This window comes from Anser anser (genome assembly GCF_964211835.1).
Source record: "Anser anser genome assembly, chromosome: 15".
Taxonomy (NCBI): domain Eukaryota; kingdom Metazoa; phylum Chordata; class Aves; order Anseriformes; family Anatidae; genus Anser; species Anser anser.
This window is the reverse complement of record NC_139736.1, coordinates 6,077,187-6,101,869: the sequence shown is the minus strand read 5'-3', so window position 1 is coordinate 6,101,869 and position 24,683 is coordinate 6,077,187. Positions and strand designations below refer to the sequence as shown.

The following is a 24,683-nucleotide window of genomic DNA, read 5'->3' as shown; positions in this document are numbered from 1 at the left end:
AAGATTATTGTTGAAGACGTTCAAAGCAAAGGATAGGTAAACACAGCAATACCTGAATGCTAGCTGATTTGCCAAAGACACCTGCTGAGGACTAAACATTTGTTCGGTGTCAGTTCCCGCATTATCTAAGTTGACTTTGACTCATCTTTTCAGCTCTGTTTTCAAAGCCCAAAAAAGGACAAAGCAGACATCAGAACAAATGCGAGTAAGGCAGAAAAGAGGATTTGCTTTTGTTGTTGATGTTGTTTAAAATGCTTTTTATTTATTATTATGGAAAGCCAGCATCCACCCAAAAAATCTCAACAGATGTTGCATTTGTATAGCAGACATTTCATACCTCATGCTAAGAAGAAATAATATTTAGGGAGAAGGTAGGTATGTAATTGTTTTACAGGAAACACCATTTTCGTTGGAAAAACCGTCCTGGTACTTACTAAAATAACAATCCAGCCACACAAAGCCCAGAAAAACACCGAGGGTGGTCATTTATAAAGTGTTTGTAAAAGATTACTAGAGCAGCTGTCCAACAGACGACACACTACACTTAATCTTCTTTTAAAAATAATGTAATGAATTTGTTTACTTTTCTGTGAGCCATGAAGCTTTCAAATAAAGTGACTGTGGCACATCATTAGACCAGCTCTGATAAAGAGGCCTCTGCTCCTTCATACTTACAGTAAATGCGTATCTCTGTACCTTCCCTTCCCCCACGCATTCCTCACATTATCAAAAAGCTTTTTATCCCTCTCCCGACCGCTCCATTAAAAACAAAACAAGTCGCTCCCTCCCTATAAGTGGGTCCCAACATAAATACCAAGCCCTAACAACGTGTTTCCAGCGGAACAATTTCTGCACTGTAGGCCATCTGAAACACAAGCATTGTTCTCCCTTCGGGGCTGGAGCTTTTCCAGGGTTGAAAGAGTCGGGATTTATAGCTTAAGGTACCCTTCTGATAGCACAGACCGTAATTCGGCCCAATGAAAATATGATTCAGTAGGCTTCTGTTTGGGACTCCCACCACACATCCTGCGAACGCTTGCAGACTACCTCTCTCATTCCAGCTACACTTTTATCCACTCGTGCCAACACGATTTAGGCCAGCAGTAGGTACTACAATCGGTCCTCGACTGGTTTTGTTTTTTTTTAATTTGAAAGACTCAAGTTTTATCTGTTTCATAAAATGTGTGCATTTGGGGCAGATTTTCCACTGAAGCTGAGGTTCACTTTATCATAATTCAAAAAAATAAAACACAAAACACAACGGAAACCAACCAACCTTCCCCAGATTCTGGGACTCAAAATAAAGCCAAACCCTTTAATGAAATTTAAAGCCTAGCTATATTTATTTTAACTTGAACGACCCCTGCTATGATATTCTACCGATGCATTTCTCCTTGGAATCAACAGCATTATTTTTTAATCTTTTTTTCCCTGTACCATTAGCATGACTATTCTTCTGAGAGATGCGTCCAAAGTTTGTGAGCCATTCAGAGTTTTAGCATTACCTCATTATTTAAATAATTTTTTTTTAAAGCACAAATCAACAGGGGACTTCATTGTTTTGAGGTCATAAATATTCCACATTGTCTCCTTTTATATTTATAATGTGACATCACAATTTGTAGTGGCACAATTTATTCTTAACTACAACGCTGTAAAGTCCGTACTCGAGCGTGTGATACACTTGTTTATTGACGTGATAAATTTAAAACACATGCATACAGAAAAACACAACACTTGCTTATTTGCAAAGCCTGCTGTGAGCTCCCACACCACCTTGGACCGTGTGCTCATTAGATCTCAATCTAAACAAGGTCAGGGCAGGTCAGTACACTTGAATGAATGACATTCAGAGGAGAGGCAGGCCTTTTTCATGATTAAGGAGGTGGGAGTCTTCCACTTGGAAACTTTCCAGAAGGCCTGAAAAGGTGCTGGAAGGGGTACTGCCACCGGTTGCCGTATTTTGGAAAAGAGATGGACCCCCAGATCTTTAACATTTATGCTCATAAAAATCCATGTCATCTTCACAAGGGAAAAGAGATGCAAAGCTCATACGTTTTCAAGCAAATTCCCAAAGTTTGTACTATACTATGTCAATTTGCATGCAAAGGACAGAGACTGCCAAAAGAGCCTTTCATCAATGCCAGCCTTGAATTTCTGATTTCTAGGTAAGCTTAGTAATATTGTATAAATAAATAGGCTAAGACATCTGACTCAAAACATCTTTAGGCTTCAGCTGTGGCAGTTTTATCAATCATTTAAGTTTTCACTTATTATCTGTAATCTTGAAATATTGCACAAATTTAAAACATTTTACAGGTTGTCTTTAGAAATGAGTTTACCTGTCATAACGGGGAAGCCATCTCAAACAGAAGTGAGTACAGGATTTAAGCGTCCAGCAGCCCTGCTAAGCAATTCAGAACAAAGAAAAACAACCCTGACTGCAAGAGAAACTGGAAAAGGCAGAAAGATTTACCCGAGAGAGGACTTGCTGAAGACATCAGGCCCTTTTTTGCAGCAAGAGTGGCAAAAACAAACAGGTGCAGTTTTTCAGAGCCTGAATTTGTATAAAAGCATCAACTGCCAGGGTATTATGAACCGTGACAGCTGGACAACCAGTACCAAGATGGTATTAACGGCACATTAATTTTGTTGTGTTTCAACAGAGCAACAAGTACATTTTAAAATTTGTTTCCAGATTTATAGTTAACCAAAGGGCCTTTACTGTCTCATACTTCAGTACGACTGAAGATGTCTTCTAAAGGCTTTTGCTCCTCTTTCTCCTCCTGTTTTAAAGACTCCTACATTTGCACACCCAGCTGTCTCCTGCCAGCACAGAATAAGGTTGACAAGAGTCAGAAACTCAGAAGTGCGCCGATGAACCTGATTTTCATATATTGCAAATTTGCCTTTGGGATTTGTATGTGTAGGTTAGAATTTGCTGCGTGGTGAGGGGTCCTGCCCAACCCGCGTGTGGCACAAGGTGCAAATGGAGCACGGTGCGGCACAGCCGCTGCCTTTGCTGGGGCCAGGAGCGCTGCTCATCCTCCCCCAGCAGACATCCTCAGAGCTCCGGCAGCACTGCAACACCCTGGGTGCCACCTGATGGCCGTGTGCCCTGGCAAAGGAAACTCAACGTAAGGAACCGGCCGGGGCAGAGAGGTGATGGAAAAGGAAACCTGACAAAGGCGACAGGAAGAGAGCCGGAAAAAGGAAGCAAACCAAAGTTTCTGTTACCATCAGCGAGTTCAGCTGCCCCAAAAGTCAATGTGCTTTTACCTTTTTCTACCAGCACAGCAAAAGAACAGCAAAGCAAGTGGCATCAGAAATCCAGAGGAATAAATTTTAACATGACTAACAGTGACAAAGGTATAAAGTGGGCTTCAAATTTTTGAACTCTGAAGAGAAAGAAGGCGAAATGGACGATACAGCTCGCTTCACAGTAGCAGCATTGTGCCTTGTTTGTTCATTAAGCTCATGTTATTTCATAACTTTTAATATAGAGCAATGTCAAAGGGGCTTTGTTCGCTGACCGAGAACTGACTAGGAGCTACCGACTCGTCACATAATGGATTCTGCTTACAAGCAGCCTTTTGCCCCAAGTACGCACCATGCACGATATTAGCATACAAAATGTTCTGTTTCCCTCGTACACAAAACATATGAAGCCAGATAAATAACTGGCCATCTGCCAGCTTAAAAACAAAAAGCAGAATCTATAAATACAGTTCAAAAACTACAAAGAAGAAAGGCTGGCAAATCTTTAGATGCAAGGTTCATAAAAGAAAGACTGACAAATGATTTACTATTTGAGGCTTGCCAAAGGACTATGCTACAACTACAGCTATAGAATTTACACAAAATAGTTTGCAGCCATATTGAATTTAAATAACCATTTTCTGTCATTTAGCACCTTATGAGAATAAGAAGTATGACCAGAGAGAGCACACGAAACATAATTCCCACGCAGAAAGCAAGCTTTGATTTAAAAGTAACATTTGTAGAAATATACTTCCTTATATCATGTCTGTAGAATTTCCAGAGGAAGATTTAAAAAATATATATATTGTATAAAGAAATAATTAAAAACTTTCATTAAAGCTAGTTGTTTTTAAAATCTCAACTCTTGGCAACAGAAACACTGGGAATAAATTACGTTAAGTTGATTTGGAAAGGTTTCTGTAGATGCAATCCAGGCAGAAAAGCCTCAAACAAGTTCTGCAGGAAGCCAGATTTAAATAAGAACAAGCTTTTTATCTTTCTGATCCAGGAACGGATTCTTTTAGTAGTCGTGCAAATGTTAAAAGAGTATGTCCTTATGTACTCAGATACAGTACCTCATAAGCACAAGCAACCAGGTGGTACACTAAATCTGCAGCTGTAATTTAGAATGGGTACAGCCCTTGTAGCTTGAAATCAGGCTTTATTTACAACTGTGTGATATTTGCATGTTTCATAGATTTACATCCAGTTCTGAAGAGCACATAATGTAGTAACATTAGAATCTGCATAATAATAAGAAATCAAGCTATTTACTAAATTAAATGAAAGGATTTATAGGCACACAGAACAATACGACTTACAGAAACTAGCTTGTTGAATTCCACTTTATAGATTGTTTGCTGCTATAAAGTACATACTGTAACAGATTAAGTTCTAAAGCATAAATTAGTACCATATTTTATTTCTCATTTTTCTCCACCAGTATCACAGTCCTGAATGCAACAGAAGTATTTAAGACAACTGCACTACTGCAGGCTTGGGGAATGTAGTTTTGCTTCATTTGCACGACGACAGTGCCAGGAATTTTCACAGATTTGCAGAAGGACTCCGCTTACTCTCTTACCCTTAATTAAACCACGTTCGCCAATCAGGGGAAGGGATAAACGAGAAAAAGAAGAAGAAAAAAGAACCCTCGGGAATCATTTGTATCCACATCGCTGTGGCTCACATTCAGCCCCTCTTCAGCCCTCCCCGCGAACGCAGAGAAGAATTTTAATAAAAGGAGTGCGGGGCTGTCCCAGCCCTCGGCACTTGAACCGCCACCAGCACGACCTTCCCCTTCGGGGTGCTGACAGTCGCTTCCCAACTTTAAACGGCTTTGGGCTCGCAGAAGGTAGAAGCGGAGGATAAGCTGTTTTGAAATCAGTGCTGGAGGGGAGGAAAAAAAAAAAAAAAAAACAAACCACGAGCTCCATCTCCTCCAATGAAAGAGGTACCACAGGGTGTAGGCAGGTTGCCAGGCGAGCTCGGCAGCGTGACCGCACTGCATTGAGTTTCTTTAATGAAAGCCAGGAAAGAACACATTACACAGTGTTTCTTCTGCGAGCTCGCTAGCCTCCAGTGATTGAAATCAATAAAAACAGTCGGCAAGGGGCCCAGTGGGGGAAGAGAGAAATCTCCACTACAGCATTCAGTTTGCTTTCCACTTTCTCCCTCCCCCCTGAAGTTAAACTCTGAAGCTCACCATGACAAGCGGCTTCGCTTTCAGCGCTCGGCAGACTCTGGTGGGGATTTAAAGGAAGCGAGCGCTCCAGTTCCCCTCGCTGCCTTCGCTCTCGCCACTCCGCCGCGAAAATGAAAGGCTGGCTTTGAATTCGGGTCCTGCCTGGAGAAAGTTCCCGGGGCAAGTGCACCGCTCCGCATCTCGGGAGAGGGATGAGTTCTGCAGTTGGAGGATGTTAGAAGGTGAGAGGGGAAGGAGGAGGAATCTGAGTCAGCGAGAGCCCGCGGCCAGGCGAGGATGTCAACCACGGCGGAGGGGACCTCTGGATCTACGGGACTGACCGCGAGCAAACGGCCCCGATCGCTGTCATCCGCGTCCTAAGGCAGCCGAAACTCTTGCCTACACGTGACCAACGCTCAGACCCAGGTAAGTGGGAGCCGCTTTTAACAATTCCCTGCGTGGTGCCCAAAGTGGGAGCGAGACCTTCCCACCGAGCCTCCCCCGGCTGCCCCACGTCCCTCCGGTCCCCTCTCAGGCAGGTCAGCGCCGAGCTCGTCCCGGCTCAAAACTGTGGCAGGCCGCTAACCCTCGCCGAGCTGTAAAAGTGCACAAAAGCCCTTTGTTTGCCACTTTGGGGCTGAATTTGCTCGCTGACAAGGTAGAGGGGCCATGGCGTAACTCCTCCCCTCACAGGAGCCGCCGGCGCTCCCGCTGCGGCGCTGCCCTTTGGCTGTTCGGGGCGACGAAACGCGCCCGGCACCGCGGGCTGGGGCTGGCTGCCATCTGAACGGCTGCCAGCGAGGGACTGCTAACGCGGTCCGTGCTCATCTATCTTATTTATGTATTTTAATCACCATAGCAGCCACACACACTACTCGCGCTGAGTTCCATGTGCGGGTCTGAAGCGTGAACTGTGCTGCTTGCATGCACGCGGGCTACTCGGATTATTCTATCGAAAAAGGCTTGGCAATTATTTCTTAATGCAGCCGGGGGGGATTTCTGACACACAGGTCAGGAATGACAAACACAGGCTTACCCGGCACTTGTTTTACCAGCAGGCAGTTTTTATACAGATAGCCCTATAAAAATGGGAAGACACAGATCGCAGCTGTAGATCCCCAAATCCTTCACAAGGTTTGGGCCAGCTTTAAATACCATGGTTTAGCTAGATATCAGTGAGACACTGAGCGTGAAATTGAAGCCTGCCTTTGGCAGGGTAAGCGAAAATGATGACAGCTACACCTCTTTCCCAGCAATGGCAGGAATTCCCTGGGACAGGCACGAAATAGGTAACTGGAGCAAAAGCAAGCAGGCTTTGCCTCCTGCACGCTGGCCATCGTGAGATGGTGACGGCAGCTGCCCAGGCCCATTTAGGACACCAAGGCAGCGCTCCTGCAGCCTCTCACCTCACTGCCCCATGTCTGAGGGCAAGCACGCCGTCTGACGGACGGATGGACAGACAGACAGACGAGAGAAGAGCCTCCCCAGCGCCTCCTCCATCTCAGTACCACCAGGCAGGGGTAGGACCTGGAGTTCAGCAAGTGCGCGTGTATCTGTGCAGGTGCAGACGCTGCTTGCTCTTTGGAAACGCAGCTTTTTAAGGGTGATTGCATTATTTTCTCCTCACAAGGAAATGTAAATGACCCAAAGAGTGACATAGAGAGCACCTCCATCGCTAGGACTGTTGTTTTGGCACAGAAGTTTGCTTAAACATTTTTAAAGCCTGAACGGTTCTGATCAAACTATGGAAATAGCAGAGGCAATGTTTAAACTCTAAGAAGTTTTTACATTGATTTTATCAGTCCAGTACAAAACAGCCATAAGGTTATAGCTTAAGATGTAAGAAAAATAATTAACATTAAAAAAAGCAAAGTTGTGATTCAGAAAACGGCCCCGCCTGACTTCTGGGGCACATCCATAGACTCACAATTCACCACAATTTCCCCAGTTTGCAGAATCTGTTCCACGTTTTGCCTTCCCCTGCACAGATCCTTTGCAGAAATGACAGCACCCAGTGAGGGCATCACGGCAGTCACTTCCACTCCAACCTACAGGTCTGGTTTCCACTGCTCTTGGAGCTAAATTTATCCTTACACAGAGGAACTCACTGAAGGCTGTACTTCAGGTTTTTTTTTTCTTTTTTTTTTAAAAAAAAAGCTTAGGTTAGGTGGGACAGACAATGCACACCACTTGCGGTGACATTCTCAAGCTCTAATGATATTCCTCCCCATTACTCTCAGCAGAAAATATAAATATTATCTTTAAAGCAGAGTGCAGGATATTTTTGTTCATAGCCGTGTTTTTCAGAAGCTAAGTGGTATGAGTTTCCATAACATTTACTGTTAACAGAATGCGTTATTTTCAAGCACACAACAGAGAAAAAAAAAAAGTATCATGCATTTTCTTAGTCAGAAGTTTTGACCAAATACAGATACACTAGCAATCATACCATAGGGCAAGATCTGTCAAAATTTTCCAGTCATGCCAATGGTATTAAAGCAGACTCACTGAGCAGTGAGACCCAGTCCTTCAAACCCTTCCTTTAGAGTATGGAGATCTGGAAGAAACCCATCTTGCTTTGTTGAGCTGGAAACAACAAAATATGATGGAATCTGTTTCTCACATTTCTACTGGTCTTGATGGTCTCATAACCAGAAATACTTCATCCTCAACTATCTTCTGCATAGTCAAGAGTTCCTAATAATGCATGCCAGTTGTCCTTAGAGCAATACGTATCAGTAAGAGAGCTTTTTGGAAACAGTATGTAGGGTTTTGTAACAACCAAAAGTAAGTGAAACACTTTTAAAGGTGGAAGGACAAGCACTTGTTTTAATCTCACTGATCTACATCCTGATGAAGGTAAAGGTCTGGAATTCTACAAAAACAATTTGAATGACTCTTTCAAATAGGGTGCAATTCAACAATGATGGCAACAACAAAGTGCGAATCTCAGGGTCTGCTCAGCACCGGGGCGGCCAGTCCTGGATGACACATAATACTCATGTCTACACTGGGAAAAAGAGCACTTCCATGCATTTCAAACGAATGTGATCTGACACTTCTTGAATACTGTAAAGCTTCAAGATATCTCTTTTCTTAATTACACCGCTTGTTCCTGTTGACAGCATTGCATTCATTCAGCTGAGCATATTTAGTTTGCTCAGTTTCAAACTGACAGCCTCCCTGTAATGTACCTGAAACGTACCTATTCTGATCAAAAAATGGAACATACAGTTAGAGGAGGTGCATTCCCCCACCATCTATGGGAAAGACTAGTGAAACAGAAGATTCATTACTAAAGGAAAAATAAAGGGTTATTGATCCCTAGGAAGGCAGTTTGCCTTGTAATTCAAACAGGAATCCTTATGTTTGACTAAGGAAGACATTTTTTGTTAAAAACAGAAAAGCCACCGACACCCTCTCTCCCCCCAAGTTGTCATTAGCTTTAGCTCCAGAGTTCAACAGGCTATATAGCTACATCAAATTCATGCCCTGGTATATATCCTCTATTTTCAAACTCTCTGGGTTCTCCCAGATAACTAAAAGAAAGAAAGAAAAAAAAATTAACAGATTTCTATTCATGACTTTCACATCTAACAAAACCAACACAACTGTAGTTTGATACACTAAGATCTTTTAAACAAGTATTCCAGAATGTATTTCATACATACACGTGCACACAAATGCAGAACATACAATTTTAATCCATGATGAACAAGACCCAAAATGAGACACTCAAGAAAACAGAGTGGGCAGGATTTTTCTTTAGCAGAATGTATTCATTTCATGACTCAACAACCCTAAGCAGACACCCACAGCAGCACCTAGAACACATGTAGCTCCTCAACTGTCCCGTACATCATAGGGTGACAACTGAGCATCAAGGTACCAGCCACCTCAACTCGCGTCTTGCCGCTTGATTTGCTTTACAATAAAATAGATGGCTTGTGGGGATAGAGAATTGGACTTTAAGTTTGGTTATGAATAAAAGACATCTTACCACACAATAAGGAATAAATGTGATGGAAATTACAGGTTTTTGCATTTGACTATGTTCAGTGATAACCAGACATGGGTGACTTAGATTGTACCAGTGATGTCCCATGAAATGGTTGTTCCTGTAAAATACATTTAATTTCCATGAATACACCCTTGAACACCTGTGTGAACCTGTTTAAAGAACAAGTGCTAGAAAGTTCCACCTGCATCTCACATACAGTTCCGCTCCCACTGAACATCCTCTTTTAAGAAGTTTTGTCTCAAGGAGAACAGGAAAGGAAGGATGTTTCTACGAGTTAGCACAAACTGCATGATCTAGCTTTCTTCCCAGTCTGCTTGCTGCTCCTCCACTTAAAATGGTCAAGTAGTACTGTCTGATTAAACATAACTGGTAGGAAAAAAGAATTTGAAATATTACTTGCCAGTTTGAAATGGTCTCCTGAAAGTTCCTTAAGAAAATTCCACCCCCAGTTTCTGCATTCTCAGAGTCTCTCAAATTAAAGTGCAATCTGTTCCCAAACCCTGTTTAGCAACGCTTTACTTCTTCTCTGTTCTTGTGAGCTCCCTGATAAGTGCATGTCTATGATTGCAATTCATAACCCCTCCAAATTTATCACGCAGTCTTGGAGCACTGAAATGACATCTGTTTTTTATAGCATCAGGTGTGCCCTCATTATGCATTTGTGAGGCAGAGCAGAAAATTGAAAAACAATTATGATTTAAGATCCCAAATTAAAACCTGTCGACTGGTTAGGAAAAAAAAACACTCCATAAAACCTGTTTGCATTTCCAATGACCACATTGAAGAGCGTCATTGTAAATGCAACACAAAACAAGGTGTTGGTGGTGTTTGCTTTTTTTGAAGTTAAAGCAACTAGCAAGTTATCTTGAAATAAAATTTTATTAATTTATATTTCAATAATAAGTAGCCTATGCATATTTATAAAATTAATACAAGTTATGTGGATTTAATTTTATAACTCACTTTAGTTTCAAACTCAGACTTTACATGTATAAGTTATATTTTACATATCTGATAAAACAAGCATAAACACAACAGAAAACACAACAGAGAACAGCTGTCATGCAAATAATTAAAAAATTGAGAATAAAATAGAGTGGATAATTACAGACAGAATAATGTGTGGAATAGCAGGAGGACTAAGCTTATCACATACCTGTTTTGGTATCACACAATTCTGCAGGGATCAAAAGGACGGTTTAAAGAAGGCTTTGCAAAAGGACAGAAAGGCACCTCTGTGCTGAGCTACAAGTGTCTTCTTCAGCACACACAGGGCAGTGCGGTAGAAAGCACCGAGGATGGTCATTAGAAAATGCAGACTGTCAAAGGCAAATGTTTGAATTGTCAGCAAAAGAGGAAAGTCAACATCTCCATAGCACATGCAGGATAATGGCTAGAGTGGGAATAGAATGCAAAGCTTTGAAAGTGAAGTGGTTTATGCTCGTCAGAAGAAAAGGAGAGCAAAGGAAGACAGAATTTAATAGCAAATCCTAGGAAGTCATAAGGTAGAATTGGGGAGATGAAGCCCTGACAGCGAGCACGGCTCCTGAAATCTCAAGTCAAGGAGAAGAGGGAGCAGCAGGGAGTTAGAGAAGCCAGGGAAGTCAACACCTGGTTTTCTCTCAAGATACAAAGACAAAAACATTTTACTTCCTACACATCATTCTTCCAGATTCCCTGAATGAACTCTGCTTTTATTCAAGGCTTCCATAAAATGTCATTGACTGTTAAGAACTGCTGTTAATTGACTCACACAACTCCAAATCAGCTCGGAAGCACTGACCTCCCTCCCACTGTATGTGAGCAACCAGGCACCCGGCAACAGCAAGAGGTGCAAATTCATGATAATTTCCATCTTTCAAGTTATAAACAGCATCATGATTCATACTTTTCCTGGCTTTCAAAATGTTTACAAAGTGGCGTTTTTTTTGTACCTATACACCCAGATCTTACTATGATTAGACTTGGGATACAACTGGAAATAAAAGATAAAAATTTAATTCATCAAATGCTCTTGACAACTTTCATGACAGGAAGCCTGGTTCATGTTGGCAGTTTTAAGCCAAACACTGCAACCTGCCCAAAGCAACAAATTTAAGCCAACAGTGGAACTTATCAGCTTAAAAATTTCTTAATTTTCAGGCATATCTTCATCCCAGAAAACATATTACAGAATTATATTTTCTCCCTTCATATAGTACATATTCATTTTTATACCTAAAAATCAAACATTACCAAACTACTTCTTTATTTATTTGTTGTTGCAAGTCAGCTCTTTTGTATGTTTATGTGTCTGCCCCACTTAGCCGCAATCAGCACGGCCCAACGCTTCCTGCACCCGCCTCCCTGACAGGGCGCCCACAGCACAGCAAACACTGCAACAAAGACCAAAGACCAGCTGTGCTTAGCAAAACGTACAGGTCAGGTCTCCAGCAAGGTGGAAATGCTGCTGAGAGAGACCAGCAACAACAAAATAACTGGAGGACCTCACAGTGTTAGCCAGGATGCTGTTTGGTCTCCACATGCGATACCGCTCTGCTTCTAGTTCTGTGACATCAGCATTTCTATAATTTCGTCAAGTACTTAATAGCTAACATCCACGGTACGTTATGAACAATAGGAAGAGAAAACCTAAGTACACAAAACCTGACATACATTAGAGTTTCCTACACCTCCTGCAGACCGACGGCTTCCAGGCACTGCAGCCTCCGTGCAACCCCAAGCTGAGCCTGGTCACCTGCAAAACTCTGCCAGAGAGGAACATAGCAAGCAAAACAAGCAGTACACAGTATTTCAGCTCCCTGCTGGTTGTTATTTTAGGGAATCTGAGAGTTCTGTAATTAATATAATTAACCGTTCTGGCCTATGCTTTCTAACATTTAGATGGTGATTCGATCCTAGTCACGGTCAGTCCTAAATTCCATGTGTTTGTAAGCAACAGCAGAGCCTTCCTTCACTGCTAGGCTTGGCCAAGGGTGGGATACTGTGGCTAACAGATCTTCTACATTCTTTCATCGAATGACTAATCTGAGGTGCAATTTCATAATTACTTTGAAGATTCCTCCTCTCTAAAGAAGGCCATGGGTCTTGCAGGAATGTTATATTCTAATGACCAGTGCAAAGAAGAATGGCAATATATACTGGAGAATTCAAATGGCACACAAAATGGAGAGGAAAATATAAACTCTGCTTACATGAGGCCCTGGCAAAACATATAGACTGTTCCTAAGCTGACAGTTTTATAACTCTAAATGGTTGTGCAAATGAAATCCAAACAAAGGAGCAGAGATGTTCTCTAAATCACTCAGCAATTGCTGCTTAGCAAAACCAGCAGCCACCAACTCCTGCAAACAAGAAGAGGTACTTGAAGTGAGCTTACTGAATGGAAAAATGTCAAGATTTTTTTTTCCTAGCTTTATTTTTCTATATTCTCGAATCTATATACATAATGATTCAGTTCACCCTGACAAATATTGTATAACCAACAATCAATCACATCAACTTTTTATATGTTGAGAGAAGTCAGATACCAAGTGATAAAACGAGTTCAGGCAGAGGGCATATGTTAAGCAGCTGTGGGTCCATTTAAGCTGTCTATGTGCCTAAAAGCTTAATGTCATTACACAGAGCTCTGATTTCTTCCTTTCCCGCCTTACACTAAAATATTCACATTATGTTATAATAGAAATGATTAACTTACTGCAGGAAACATAGTCACACAGTGACTGCAGCAGTACAAACAATATGCCTATAAATTAGATGTAATATATTTTCCTTACAGTGAAAGATTACACAACTGAATGCTTCTGTTCAGGCTCTAAACAAAGCTTTATTTGTGAATAAAAGAATTTCAGGTAGCAGATTCAGGAACAACTTAAACCACCATAAGTTAGTACTGCTGCCAAGAGACACACACTCCGTATTCTCCCACCTCTTCCTCTTGTTGGCACAAGTGTTTGTACTGTCTTGTAAACTCATCCGGGTTAAAATTACCTCTCTATTCCCCCCCGCAAAAATTACTTCAAAACCAAATCTGTTCCCTGATTCCAGTCACTGTGAATGTTTGTGCCAGCAGAACGAGGAGGTGATGCAAAGGCGGAGACACGCGGCTGTACAGCTCATGAGATCACTTTTTTTGCACCCTCTGACTTAAGACGCCATTCCTCAGAAGAAAAATAAGTGTAAAATACTTAAGCAAAAGTTAAGACATGAGAAAAGTGGAGGAGAAAAAGCTCTTGAGCACATGCATAATGACTGGAACACTTGCTCTTCCTCCATACCTAGAGAGACAGGAGTACCTAGAGAACAGGAGTAAAAATGGCATCTCCCCAGCTGGAGCCCAGAGAGAGCAGGCAACCAGAAGCACCTCTGCACGGAGCACTTGCAGCTCTGCACCTTCACTGCTCAGACACCGATGTTGTGGATTGAGTAGAGAACCTGAGCTACATGAGCAGCCACCCAGAAGGTAGCTATTACTACTTAAAGTTAAGCAAACCAGAAAGCAAATGAAAATGTCCTGGTATTTTTAAATGCATCATTTGGAACGCAACTTTTTATTTAACCCAAGACTGGCAATATCGTATGCTTCACATTTTTATTATTCAAAATGTGTCAGGCAAGAATCAGTCTATCATGAATCCAACTAAACTCTTTTCTTTTTACATTTGCTATTGCATTTGTAATAGGACTGTAACAAGGATCAAATGCCTTCACTATAACACCATTTTGAAAATGCTATTTTTCTGGCAGACGCAAGCAAGTCAATTCAAAGAACATCAACAGATAACCAATAAAGCAATCTATAGATTTTCATGGTGCATGGAACTTCCCTTTAAACAATTCCAAAAATATCAGCATGAAGGATGAGTCCCTCTCTGTTCTCAGTCCTCCTAGGTGAGCTTTTTGTTCCCTTATTTCCTCCCTTCAGATGGTGTGCTCTGGCTGCTATAGCCATTACTCCCTGAGTCGCAGTGTTTAACTGTTCAGCATACACACTGACTTCCTGCCCATCGAAAACTCCAAAGCACATCCAGGAAACAAACAGCTCAGGAAGCAGATAGGCTCCGAGTGGAGTTGTCAGGTCTTCTAGCCACTTGGATTTACAGCTGCGGTGAGCAGACACGGTTTAGTTTCCTGCCTTTTAGGATGCGTGAGAAAATCCCCCTCAATTTCTACCTATTGATCTGCAGTCAACAGACACATCAGAAGCAATTTTTTGTTTTAGTTTCAAAAATTCATTTTCTACTTGCTCATTCTGGGATGGGAAATACTACCAGTCAATTGTTAAACCGCTCCAGAAGTCTCAGTAATTCCAAAATAAAATTTTGGTTTTATTACTACACTAATAAAATAGAAGAATGCCACCATCTAGTAACAACCGATGCCCTTTACTTTATTAAAGTATCTCATTGAATAAGGATTAGTAACTTCACATGCTATATAAATGCACGTACAAGATGTGGGAAGGAAGTTAAAGATGGAGAAGATGTTGCCATGCTCTGTCCCTCCCTTTGCATTTCCTCTCGTGTCTGCATCATGGCTGAGGTCAGCAATTACTCAAAGCTAGTGGCAGTACCCTGTTCAAGGTCAAACTCCAGCCACCTTTCAAAAAGGCTCATATTTAGGTAAACAGAACATAACAATACTCACTGAACTCTGGAACCTCACAACGGACACAGCGGGCTATGCTGTGCAACCAGCAGCAGAGGAATCACAAGAATCAACTGAGAATTTGCAGTGCTATTGCAAAAACATCTACTCACAACTCTTGTGATAGGAAGTGTGCAAAAATCTGTTATCATATACCAAGGAAAAGGAGTTTCCTTCTTCTACTTCAGGACTAGGCAGCAGGATGGTAACTAACCCAGTTTAGACACCACCAGGCTCTCGAGGCACGGCCATTGAGACCACAGACAATCCAGACCAAGCGCCCCTCTGAACAAGGGGAGAATTTCCACCCAGGACTGTTTTTTAGTTGCAGCCGCAACAGAAGGCTGCTCTGGTTTGTAAACTGACATTTAATCAGAAAATGAAATGGATGTTCAGTTACCAAGTTATTTTTTGTCAAAAATATATAGGTAATATAGAAGTAAGCCAGCAACTGGTATATCTACAGTAGAAGTAAATTTTGCACACTGGTGTGCCTTACTCATAAGGGTAAAAGAAAATGAGTAAGAGCTTACATAGTTCACTTATTTTATGCAGAACCTTAAAAAAAAATCAGTAAACAAGCTAGCTTGTAAGAAATTTCATTTACCTTTGCTCTAAAATTGCTCCATTCTACAGCTTTCCTTTCTCATTTAAATATTAAATATAGGCAAATGAAACTGATTTCACCTAGTACTGACAGACTAACAAAACACTCAAACTGTTCTTTATATTTTTCAGTTCCTTCAGAAAAAACATCCACATTAGCAGCATTAAAGAGCACTGTAATTTGACTAGCTTCCCCCAGTGAAACTACTAAAATTTAAACATACATCTGCACTATTTTAACTTGTATGCACACAGCAAAGAGAATCATCCAAGTTGCAAAAATATTTGTCTGATTTTCATCAGAAGACTCTTTTATTTTGACCTAAGTATTTAGGGTCATCGCTATAGAACCAATGACACAGAAAAGCACCCGGGTACAAAATGTCTAATTCTTCGAACATTAGGTTAATTTGTTTTCTAAACCTAAACCAATATTTGAATGGTAGAACAAATATTTGAGATGCATTTGGCTAGTTATCTATTTAGAAAGAGAACAAATTCATTCAAAAGGACTTTTCCCCCCTCGGGCAGCACAGAACAAAATACAGGCTGAGCTCACCAGATCTTAAAGATTTGGACCTGGTCTAGGGTTAGACCCTTCTCAGCACATTATTGATGTAAGGATGCCTGATAGGATGCTGTAAAGGAAAAGTTTTAGGAACAGAACTGCTTTAATAGCAAGGAACAGATCCGCTATAAGAACGAAACACCCCTCACCTACCAGGACTACTGCTTAAATAACCAGAGCCGGCTTTAGGTACTGCTTTTCCCTTGAACTGGGCATTATTAGGAATGAGCTGTTATTTCAGGAGGATTTCTACGGTAATTGTCACAATGTTTGGAGGAATCACACCCCTGGCACTGGGCTGTGTGATGTGGGGCTTTGCCTGGCTGGGTGCTGGATGCCTCCAGGGACAGAGAGTCCTCAACTGCCCCGGGCAGCGTGTCCCAGACCTTAATTACAGTGAAAAGTGTTTTCCTGGAATTGAGCTGGAACGCCCCGTTTCACCTGATGACCATTCCTCACGTTCTCCTGCTGCTTGGAGCTTCTTGGTGACCTCTCAGGTCCCTGCAAGCCAAATGCTGAAGCAGAGAACATCTACCCGTACTGCAATACTTCACTGTATCGTTTAGGTGAAAGGAATAAACATTTGGCAGTAGCAATACCCGTTAAAATCTGTGCAAAATTCACCACAGGCTGAAAAATTAAGTAAAGGCAAAAAATGTAATCTCCAGGCTGATCTCCAGTGCAGCACTGGAAGTATGGTTACAAGACGGAAGAAGAGTTGTTAACTGCAAATAAATCATTAACCTACAATACCTCCTTAACTACTCAGCTTATAAATTTAGTAGAAATTACAGCAGAAAAATAGCTAATACAGTTCACAGATTCCTCTTAAAAGCAATTGTCAAGTTTTTTTACAGCATTTTTATCTATTCAAAGAAGAATAGATCAACTGCCAACAAACTGCTCAATCACGCTTGTTTTTCTTGTAAATAGAAGAACTGCTTTAAATCCCGCAAGGAGAGGTGTCAGAAACATAACCCATTTTGAAGTGCACACGGACCTCTGAAGGCTTCTGAAATCCTTCACCCATAACGAAAGCCTCAATATTTTCACAGTTTCCTTTTTAGTGTTTTGGACTAAGGTTTGTATTTGGATGACATTCAAATTAGGCGTAATGTTTCTTGTACTGCAAAAGGGTCAAATATTAATCATTTTCATACTCCTGTCCAAAAACTTTTACAGTCTGTCTTCCTCACAAAGCTGCGTGGTTACAACAGGACACAAGATGTAGGTTCTCAGATTTAAGAAATACTTTAGAAGTTAAATTGAGGGAGATGCCATTTATGAATTCTGCCTTAGCATATGTTCAGTACATAGCTATTTAAGTGCTGTAAAATAAATGGTATTATGGCAACATATGCTTTCAACACATTTAGAAGTAAAGTCATAAAAACACTCTTATTTTGGCCAAAGTGCAAAAATCTATGTGCAACAAGTGTCGCAGATAGGAAGCCTCAAAATCCACTACAAAGATAAGTTTTGTAGCATTTCTGTAGCTCTTTCTCCAGACTAATAATCAGAATTAAAAATAAATAAATGAAGAAGACTGTAAAATACCCCACTTGCTTGGTTAGCAGGGTCTTTGGAGCCGTCTCCATCATACATGCTTGCCTGGCCACAACAGCCAGCAGCACAAGAACAGACCACAGCACATCAGTACCTTTGTTATCAGAGAATCCAGAATACAAGGGGCTCCACGAGCAAGTGGGGAGGAAAGTGGACTTATGGTATCTGTACAGACAATACATTTTCAAAAGCTGTAGTTGTTCCACATTAATTAACAACTTCTTGGGATAATTGCTCACAGAATGTTTGTCTTGTGGTGACTCTCAAGCAGTGATCTTGTAGAAACATCTAATTAGAACTATTACAGTAAAGCTCAGATGGTTTTGCCAGAACAAGTGTTGGACACAGCATCGTCCTGCAGGAAGAAATGATGGGTGAAGGTGTAAGCTGAACTCCAACAAGTTGTTCTGCAGACTCCTAGATGGAGACAGCTTTGACAAAGCTACAAATCAGTTCAGTGCTCTCAGGTCTACCCACACGCACCTGGTTGGTTCTGCAGGTGGTTGCGCCATGCCCAGCAGGACAGGTACCACTGAGGGAGGGAAGTTCTCCAGGGTTAGCACTGGGTACACTGGTACGTGACATGGCATAGGGCCTCTTGGTGTCTTTTGCTAAGAGCAGTACTGCTGAGTATCTTGTGATAGGCTGGATTCATGCTAGCATTTTGTATGATGCCTGGATCATTTGAGAAGCTTTTGGTAAGAGATGTCAGTAGGATCACTGGGACAGGCTTTCTGGTTTTGTCTAGTGAAGGAAGAAACATCTCGCCAGGAACTCAAGAGCTGGGCTCCTTTCTTCTCAGCTTTTGAGAGAAGTGAATTGAGAAGAGAGAAGAAATAAAAATACATGTCGGGAAAGCTTGTCATGATAATTCAGTTTCAAATGCTTATACAACTCACATGACTGACATAAAATCACTCACAGTTGTGAGTAATTAAAAACAAAGTCAACAGATTAAAAACGTTTGCAGGCAAAACCACAATCAGATCCTCCCTTGCAGTCTGTAAAACTGTCTACTAAGGTCTGAGCTTCTATATTTGCTCATGCTATTTCCAAAAGCTTCTCAGTTCAAATGCTTTCCTCCTTACTTCCTGATTAAAGATAACATATGGGACTAGAAAGAAATGAGCCTCTCTAGAGCTGTAGAATCATCTGCATGCTCAGTCTGAATCACTACATAAGCCTTTGTTTAACAGGAACGTTACTGAAATGGTATGTCTAATGCAGATACCAAAACTAACCTTGCTGTGCTGTGCCTATAAACTGCAACAAACAAAACCAAAGAGCAGGTATGCTCTACAGTGAGCATCTCTGAAGGGCACTTTCACCCTGGGAGTCAGCTTATCAAACACTGTTCCAGTCTGGAAGCCCAGAAAATAAAGGAAACATTAGCATTTATTTGTCTACTGTAAAAGAGGGGAAAAATCTTTGACTACAATTCTCCTTCTTAGCTAGGGATTCATTACACCAAGTCTCCATAAACTCATATATTCCCGGTTACTAAAACACTGGTAGGTTAATGCAGGGGAAAAGAAAGTGCTAAGAAAGTCAAGAGTTTATCTGTACCATTCTTACAAATGGATGAGATAACAAAATAATTTCATTTTTTCGTTTCCAGAATTATCTCTGATATAGCTTGTTCCTTCTGCTCTAATTTACAGTATAAAAATCATTAAAAAACATAAAAATACATCTGGGGGGTCTTTTTTGGCTTTGCTAATATAGTTTTCCAAGACTTTCTCAAAAAGATCCTAGGAATCTAGGATCCTAAATCCTAGGAATTGCCCTGCTCTGTCTGAAAGAAGAAAACTAAAATGCTGTCAAAACACGTATATGAAAAGGACATTTAATATTCAATCCTTTCAGATGCAAAATCAAATGCACCTAATAGAACACAAAAAGGAATCAACATCAGACACGCATTTCAAAAAATGTTACACAAGTGATCAAAGAAAAAAGGGAAAAAATCTAAAGTAAAGCTACTTGCATAACAGATTGTACATAAACCGCTGATGTCTTTTGAGTGGGATAAATGTTTCAGACTGTCCCTACTGTGATGTTTTAATGGTGTGAGAACTGCAAACAAAAATCCTTAAAGAAAGATAAAAAACTATAAAACTTAAAGGAATAAGCAAACAATATACATCTCTCTATTTCTGCCAAAAGTGGACATGACATGAATCATGTTGATGGATGCCACAGAGCTGAGAATGTTGTCACTTTTTCTGGACAATGAAACAAAACCACAGAAACCAGCAGGAGAAGCAGCCAAGTTTCACCACCGTATTTGGGCATTATAGTCCTATAAATACACATGCAGCATCTAAACAAGGGCACGATTTTCATTCCCCTTGTATGAAAATGATTAGTTGTACCACGCTAATAATACACTCCAAAATACTGAGGGATCAGAATCGATTTTCATGTGATAATACCAGAATGGGATTCTGCACTCTGGTAAGAGCATCCTGCCATAAATGTGCAACAAGCACGTGCAGCGAGGGCTGAGTACCGCAGATCCAGAGAAGCACAAAGCACTCAGCCCAGTCCAGGCAGCAGGGCACGGACGCTGGCTCCTACCTGCTCTGATGGCTCATGCTGCTGACGGCGCTGCCTGTACCTGCTCCTCGGCGAGCTCGCTAGATGCTGCCAGCGCGGCGCTGTCGCTGCAGTGCGTGCGACGAAACCGCACTACACAGATTCCTGGTACTTTGTTTGACTCTGAAAAATCATTTGCAACACTGAAGGCTTTGTTTGTGCCACGAAGAGTGGAATATGCAGTAAGTTAGTCACAAGAAAAGCATTTCACAAGAAAAGCCTCGATTTCATTTAATTTAAACAGACAGAACTGGGCCAACTAGATATACCATCGTGCCTTCGCTTTGTTTATCAACAAAACCATGTAGTACTGCCTATAATTCAATTTTAGGAGTATATTATCTAACGGTTGTATAATCAAGATGATATTTACTACTGGAAATGAGGTAAACTAGCATGAGGATTACATTCAACATTATCAAATGGGAGGCACCAGAGTTATGATTTCTAGGCACAAGCAGTAATTGGATAGGAAGGCAAAGTTCAAGAAAACAGTAATACTCTTGTGTATTAACAGAAGGCCTCTTCTGCTCTGTAGTGCACTGCCCAAGACCATTTCCTTCCTTAGTATTAAAATTCTAATCAGCCTTCATTTCATCTACAGAAGTTTATGGCCTAGGCTGAGTTCTGTGCACAGCTTTAGAAACAAACAGACCTGGAATATGAGACCCAGCATATTATAAATTCTTAATTCAACTATAAAAATCTGTACATGCACAAGCGGAGAATATTTAAAACGTGCTAAATGCCGCACTGTGTAACACAATGAGCTGCTGCTTTAAACACTGCAAATGTCATAGTTTCTAAATGTAGCTGTATTAATTACAGATTTGATGTTAAGATCCTAGATATCAACACCGAGGAAACTGGGCTCACTGTAGATGAAATGAAAATGGATAACTCTGAGAGGTATAAAGACAAAAAAATTCTTTATAAACTGGTCTGCAGCAGTGCTTTCCAAGCTATGGAGCGCCTGCCACAAGTGATACGCGTGTTTTTTCTAAGTGGCTTGTGAGCATTGCCAGAAACCCCGAGCACACTCTCCTAAGTGCTGCTGCTGTTAAAGTTGGTGCCTTTGGCAGGACCTGTGTCAGCGGACTTGCAGCATACTGAAAAATAAGCTGTTGCTTCTGAACTCCTTAGCTGTTTTTTATTTCTCTCTCAAAGAGGCACTTACCTCTAACTGTGGTTTGAATGTCATATCTCAAAATTAAGCCAAAAGCAAAGAAAGGAGAGAAGTCTGGAAAACCGAATGAAAGCATATTTACTCTGCAAGGTAAATCAGGGAAATGGCTAGAAGGGCAGAATTAAAAAACCTAAATGTTTAAGTCTCCAAACAAAATACTAAAACATCAAGCTCAACCTTCAAAGAGTAATAATGAAACCTAAATACCACAGGTCTGAAGGTATGTGTCTAGCCTACATAGCTTTAGCATAAGTATTTATGTCAAAACAAATGGGTGGGCCACTGGAAACTGATGTAGCAATGCCATGGCACTCCACTTCCTTCTCATTGTGAAATCCCATTCTTTTCTGTTGTAACAACAACATTCAGCCCACCTCCAGCTTCCCCATTCAGGAGCACTACAGCACTCACCACCCTTTCTTCTGCCTCCCTCCGGCCATCCTTACTTCTAGCAATGCTAACTACCAGTAAAAGGCACAAAGACATCTCTCTCCTGCCGTTGTGTCGCTGTGTGACCCAGTACCAGGTTAGCTGAGCACCACCTGCACCACCTGGCATGCTCTGCGAGGGGAGGCACTGCAGACGTCCCAGCTGCAGCGTGCTGGGAGATGGTCGCGTTCGCATGGGCCAGCTGCTTGGCAAGAAAACGCAGGCGTTCATGTCAGAGAGCGAGCCAGGAGGCACATGTGCTCCTTTTTGGGGAGCTGCTTGGCCAGCAAGGATGCTGTGCCATTCCGCCCACCGGCACAGGCTGCCGCAGCGCTAGGGGCTAGAGCAAGCATGCTCCTAGCTGCCCGTGCAGGTCTGACTTACGGGGACGTGCTAAGTGGAAGCTTTGTGGGCGCGTGTCTGTGAATATAAATGAAATCAGAGCAGCCTACGAGGTTGGGACATTACATAAAATATAAAATGGGATGGGCTACGTCTTCTGGTGTATAAGTAATTTGGAATAACCACAGTCAGAAGGGAATTGACGGTAAAGCGCAAGAAACTGCTCCAGCTGGCCATGTTACTGCTGCTATGCACTCTGCAAACGTCCCTGCTCTGTAGCACTACCATCAGACACCAAAAACAGCTTTAAAATCTGGAATAGTTCCACTGTCTTACACCAAACTCAGAACCTGTATAGTGGATTACCCTGGGAGAGAGGGGGAAAAGAAGGGAAGAAAAACCTCGCTCAGTCCGCGCAGGTGGGCAGCAAGCAGAATTGTCTAAATCAAGCGAGTAAAATTGCATCTTAATTGTAAGGTCATCTTCAGTATCTGAATGCAATTCCCTCAATACTCTTCCATCCTGTAAGATACACGTTAACAGTTAGAAGCAACTCTGCAGACACCCTACGAGCGACCTGCCTGCACGCTATCGAACAGAAATCCCGATCAGCCAAACTTAGCACCCTGTACATGCTGTCCTGGCAGGTGCTGCTGGGGCCACTTCTATTTCAGACAGCAGGAGCAGCTCAGTGATTGACCGACACCTCTGAACTATATTTGGGAAAGCATCCCAGCCCTCAAGTTTCTGTATAGCCTCTCTGAGCATTTATGAATAAATAAAAAAGGAAATTCGCAAAACACCACTACAAACCAGCAGTGATAAAAAATTAAAGAACGTAATTAGATTATGAAGTTTATAAGCTTAATTATAAAATATTTCTACCAACTAAAGCCTGTGAAGAAATCTTCATTTATATAACAAGTGATTACAAACTCCTAGTACGAAATCGTGGCAATTTAGATTGACCTTTGGTCATGTGGTACATATGTAAACCCCCATGGGCAATTAGGTGATTTTCCACTTTCTCTGCTATATATTAATTTTTAATAAAAGGCCCATGGTTTTTTTTTTCATTTTTCTTTTTAAACAGGCTGCAGCTCTGGTAGAGACTTTTCTTTTTTCTATGTATACTGTAATCTAGCATAAAAATATTGAGACGCATATCAAGTTAGGCTTGTCAGCCTTAATATTTTCTGGTGATTTGAACAGGGCCAGGGAATACGATAAGCATCTTTACAAATCCAGTTGGCTTTACTTCAAATCCAAGAGCTTGTATCTAAGCTTCACAAGAACAGGAGCCCACATAAAATCAAATTTTGAATGCAAAGCTAACCCAGTTCTGCTCATCAGCCTTCCTTCTGAAACCTGTCTGCAGCAACATTTTTGTGAGCTCGCTGCATAGCATCTAATTGCTCTTGGAAGAAGTATTTTTTTGCATCAGAGCTACAGCTACTTTTGGGACTATCTATCATCTTTAATTTTAAAAACTTTTTTTTAAAGTTTATGCTAACGATGTATTTTCATTGGCACTGATGAGTTAAAAATTGCTTCAGCTTTTCTTGCCTTTTTTTTTTTTTTTTTAAATCAAGCTGGTAAGTATTCCCCACTTACCAGTGCAAATCAGCTTAATTTGCTTAGGAGCTAAAACCTGGACCGAACAATGGTATTTTCAAAACAAATCCATCAAGTTAAAGAGAGGGCAGTCATGGTTCATCTGAATCATATGGCTCCAGATTTCAAATCTAAGCTAAGGAAATAGAGGTTATGATACCCTGCAGCTGGGACAAGCAGTATTCGTACAGCAGTGTTAAATCAAGACCACTCGGCCAGTTCAAGCAGTTGCTTGTGTGGAAGTGAAAGATCCCATGAGAGCATTAAAAAAAGAAAGGTTCTGGTGTCCTAGCCAAACCCCCCTTCCTTTGCTTAATGCTACCATGGACTAAGTTTCTTCAAAGCAACTGATTGCAGAAAGTTGCTGCCAAGTAATTGCTACTGATTTATTTACATCCGATCACACAGAACAGGAATTAAGCACTGTGCAAAACACACAGGCAAGTTAATTACAAAAGGTCCTCTCATGCCACACAAACGCCCAGTGACTGAGGCTGCCGGCTGGTAGGTTAGTTTGCAGACAGATCAGTTCGGTAATTTGTTCACCATCAGGCTACAGAAACGCGTATCGACACAAAGACACAGCGGCAGGGAGAAGTAGCTGGGAGCTTCAGAAAGCCCCAAGTGCTCGTGCTGGTAGCAGTGGCATACACAGATA

The 24,683-nt window shown here is 41.4% G+C and overlaps 2 protein-coding genes across 7 annotated transcripts in view; one reads left to right on the top strand and one right to left on the bottom strand.

Annotated features, from left to right (window-relative positions):
* The window catches only part of CHLSN (cholesin), a 133,328-nt gene that overhangs the window by 29,781 nt on the left and 78,864 nt on the right, over positions 1–24,683 (bottom strand). The window lies entirely within an intron of this gene.
* GPR146 (G protein-coupled receptor 146) overlaps positions 5,468–24,683 on the top strand; it is a 52,840-nt gene continuing 33,624 nt past the window's right edge. For all 4 annotated transcript variants that reach the window (XM_083799494.1, XM_083799496.1, XM_083799497.1 and 1 more), the window contains exon 1: positions 5,468–5,872. The gene's annotated coding sequence lies outside the window, so the exon portion shown is untranslated. The remainder of the gene's footprint in view (positions 5,873–24,683) is intronic.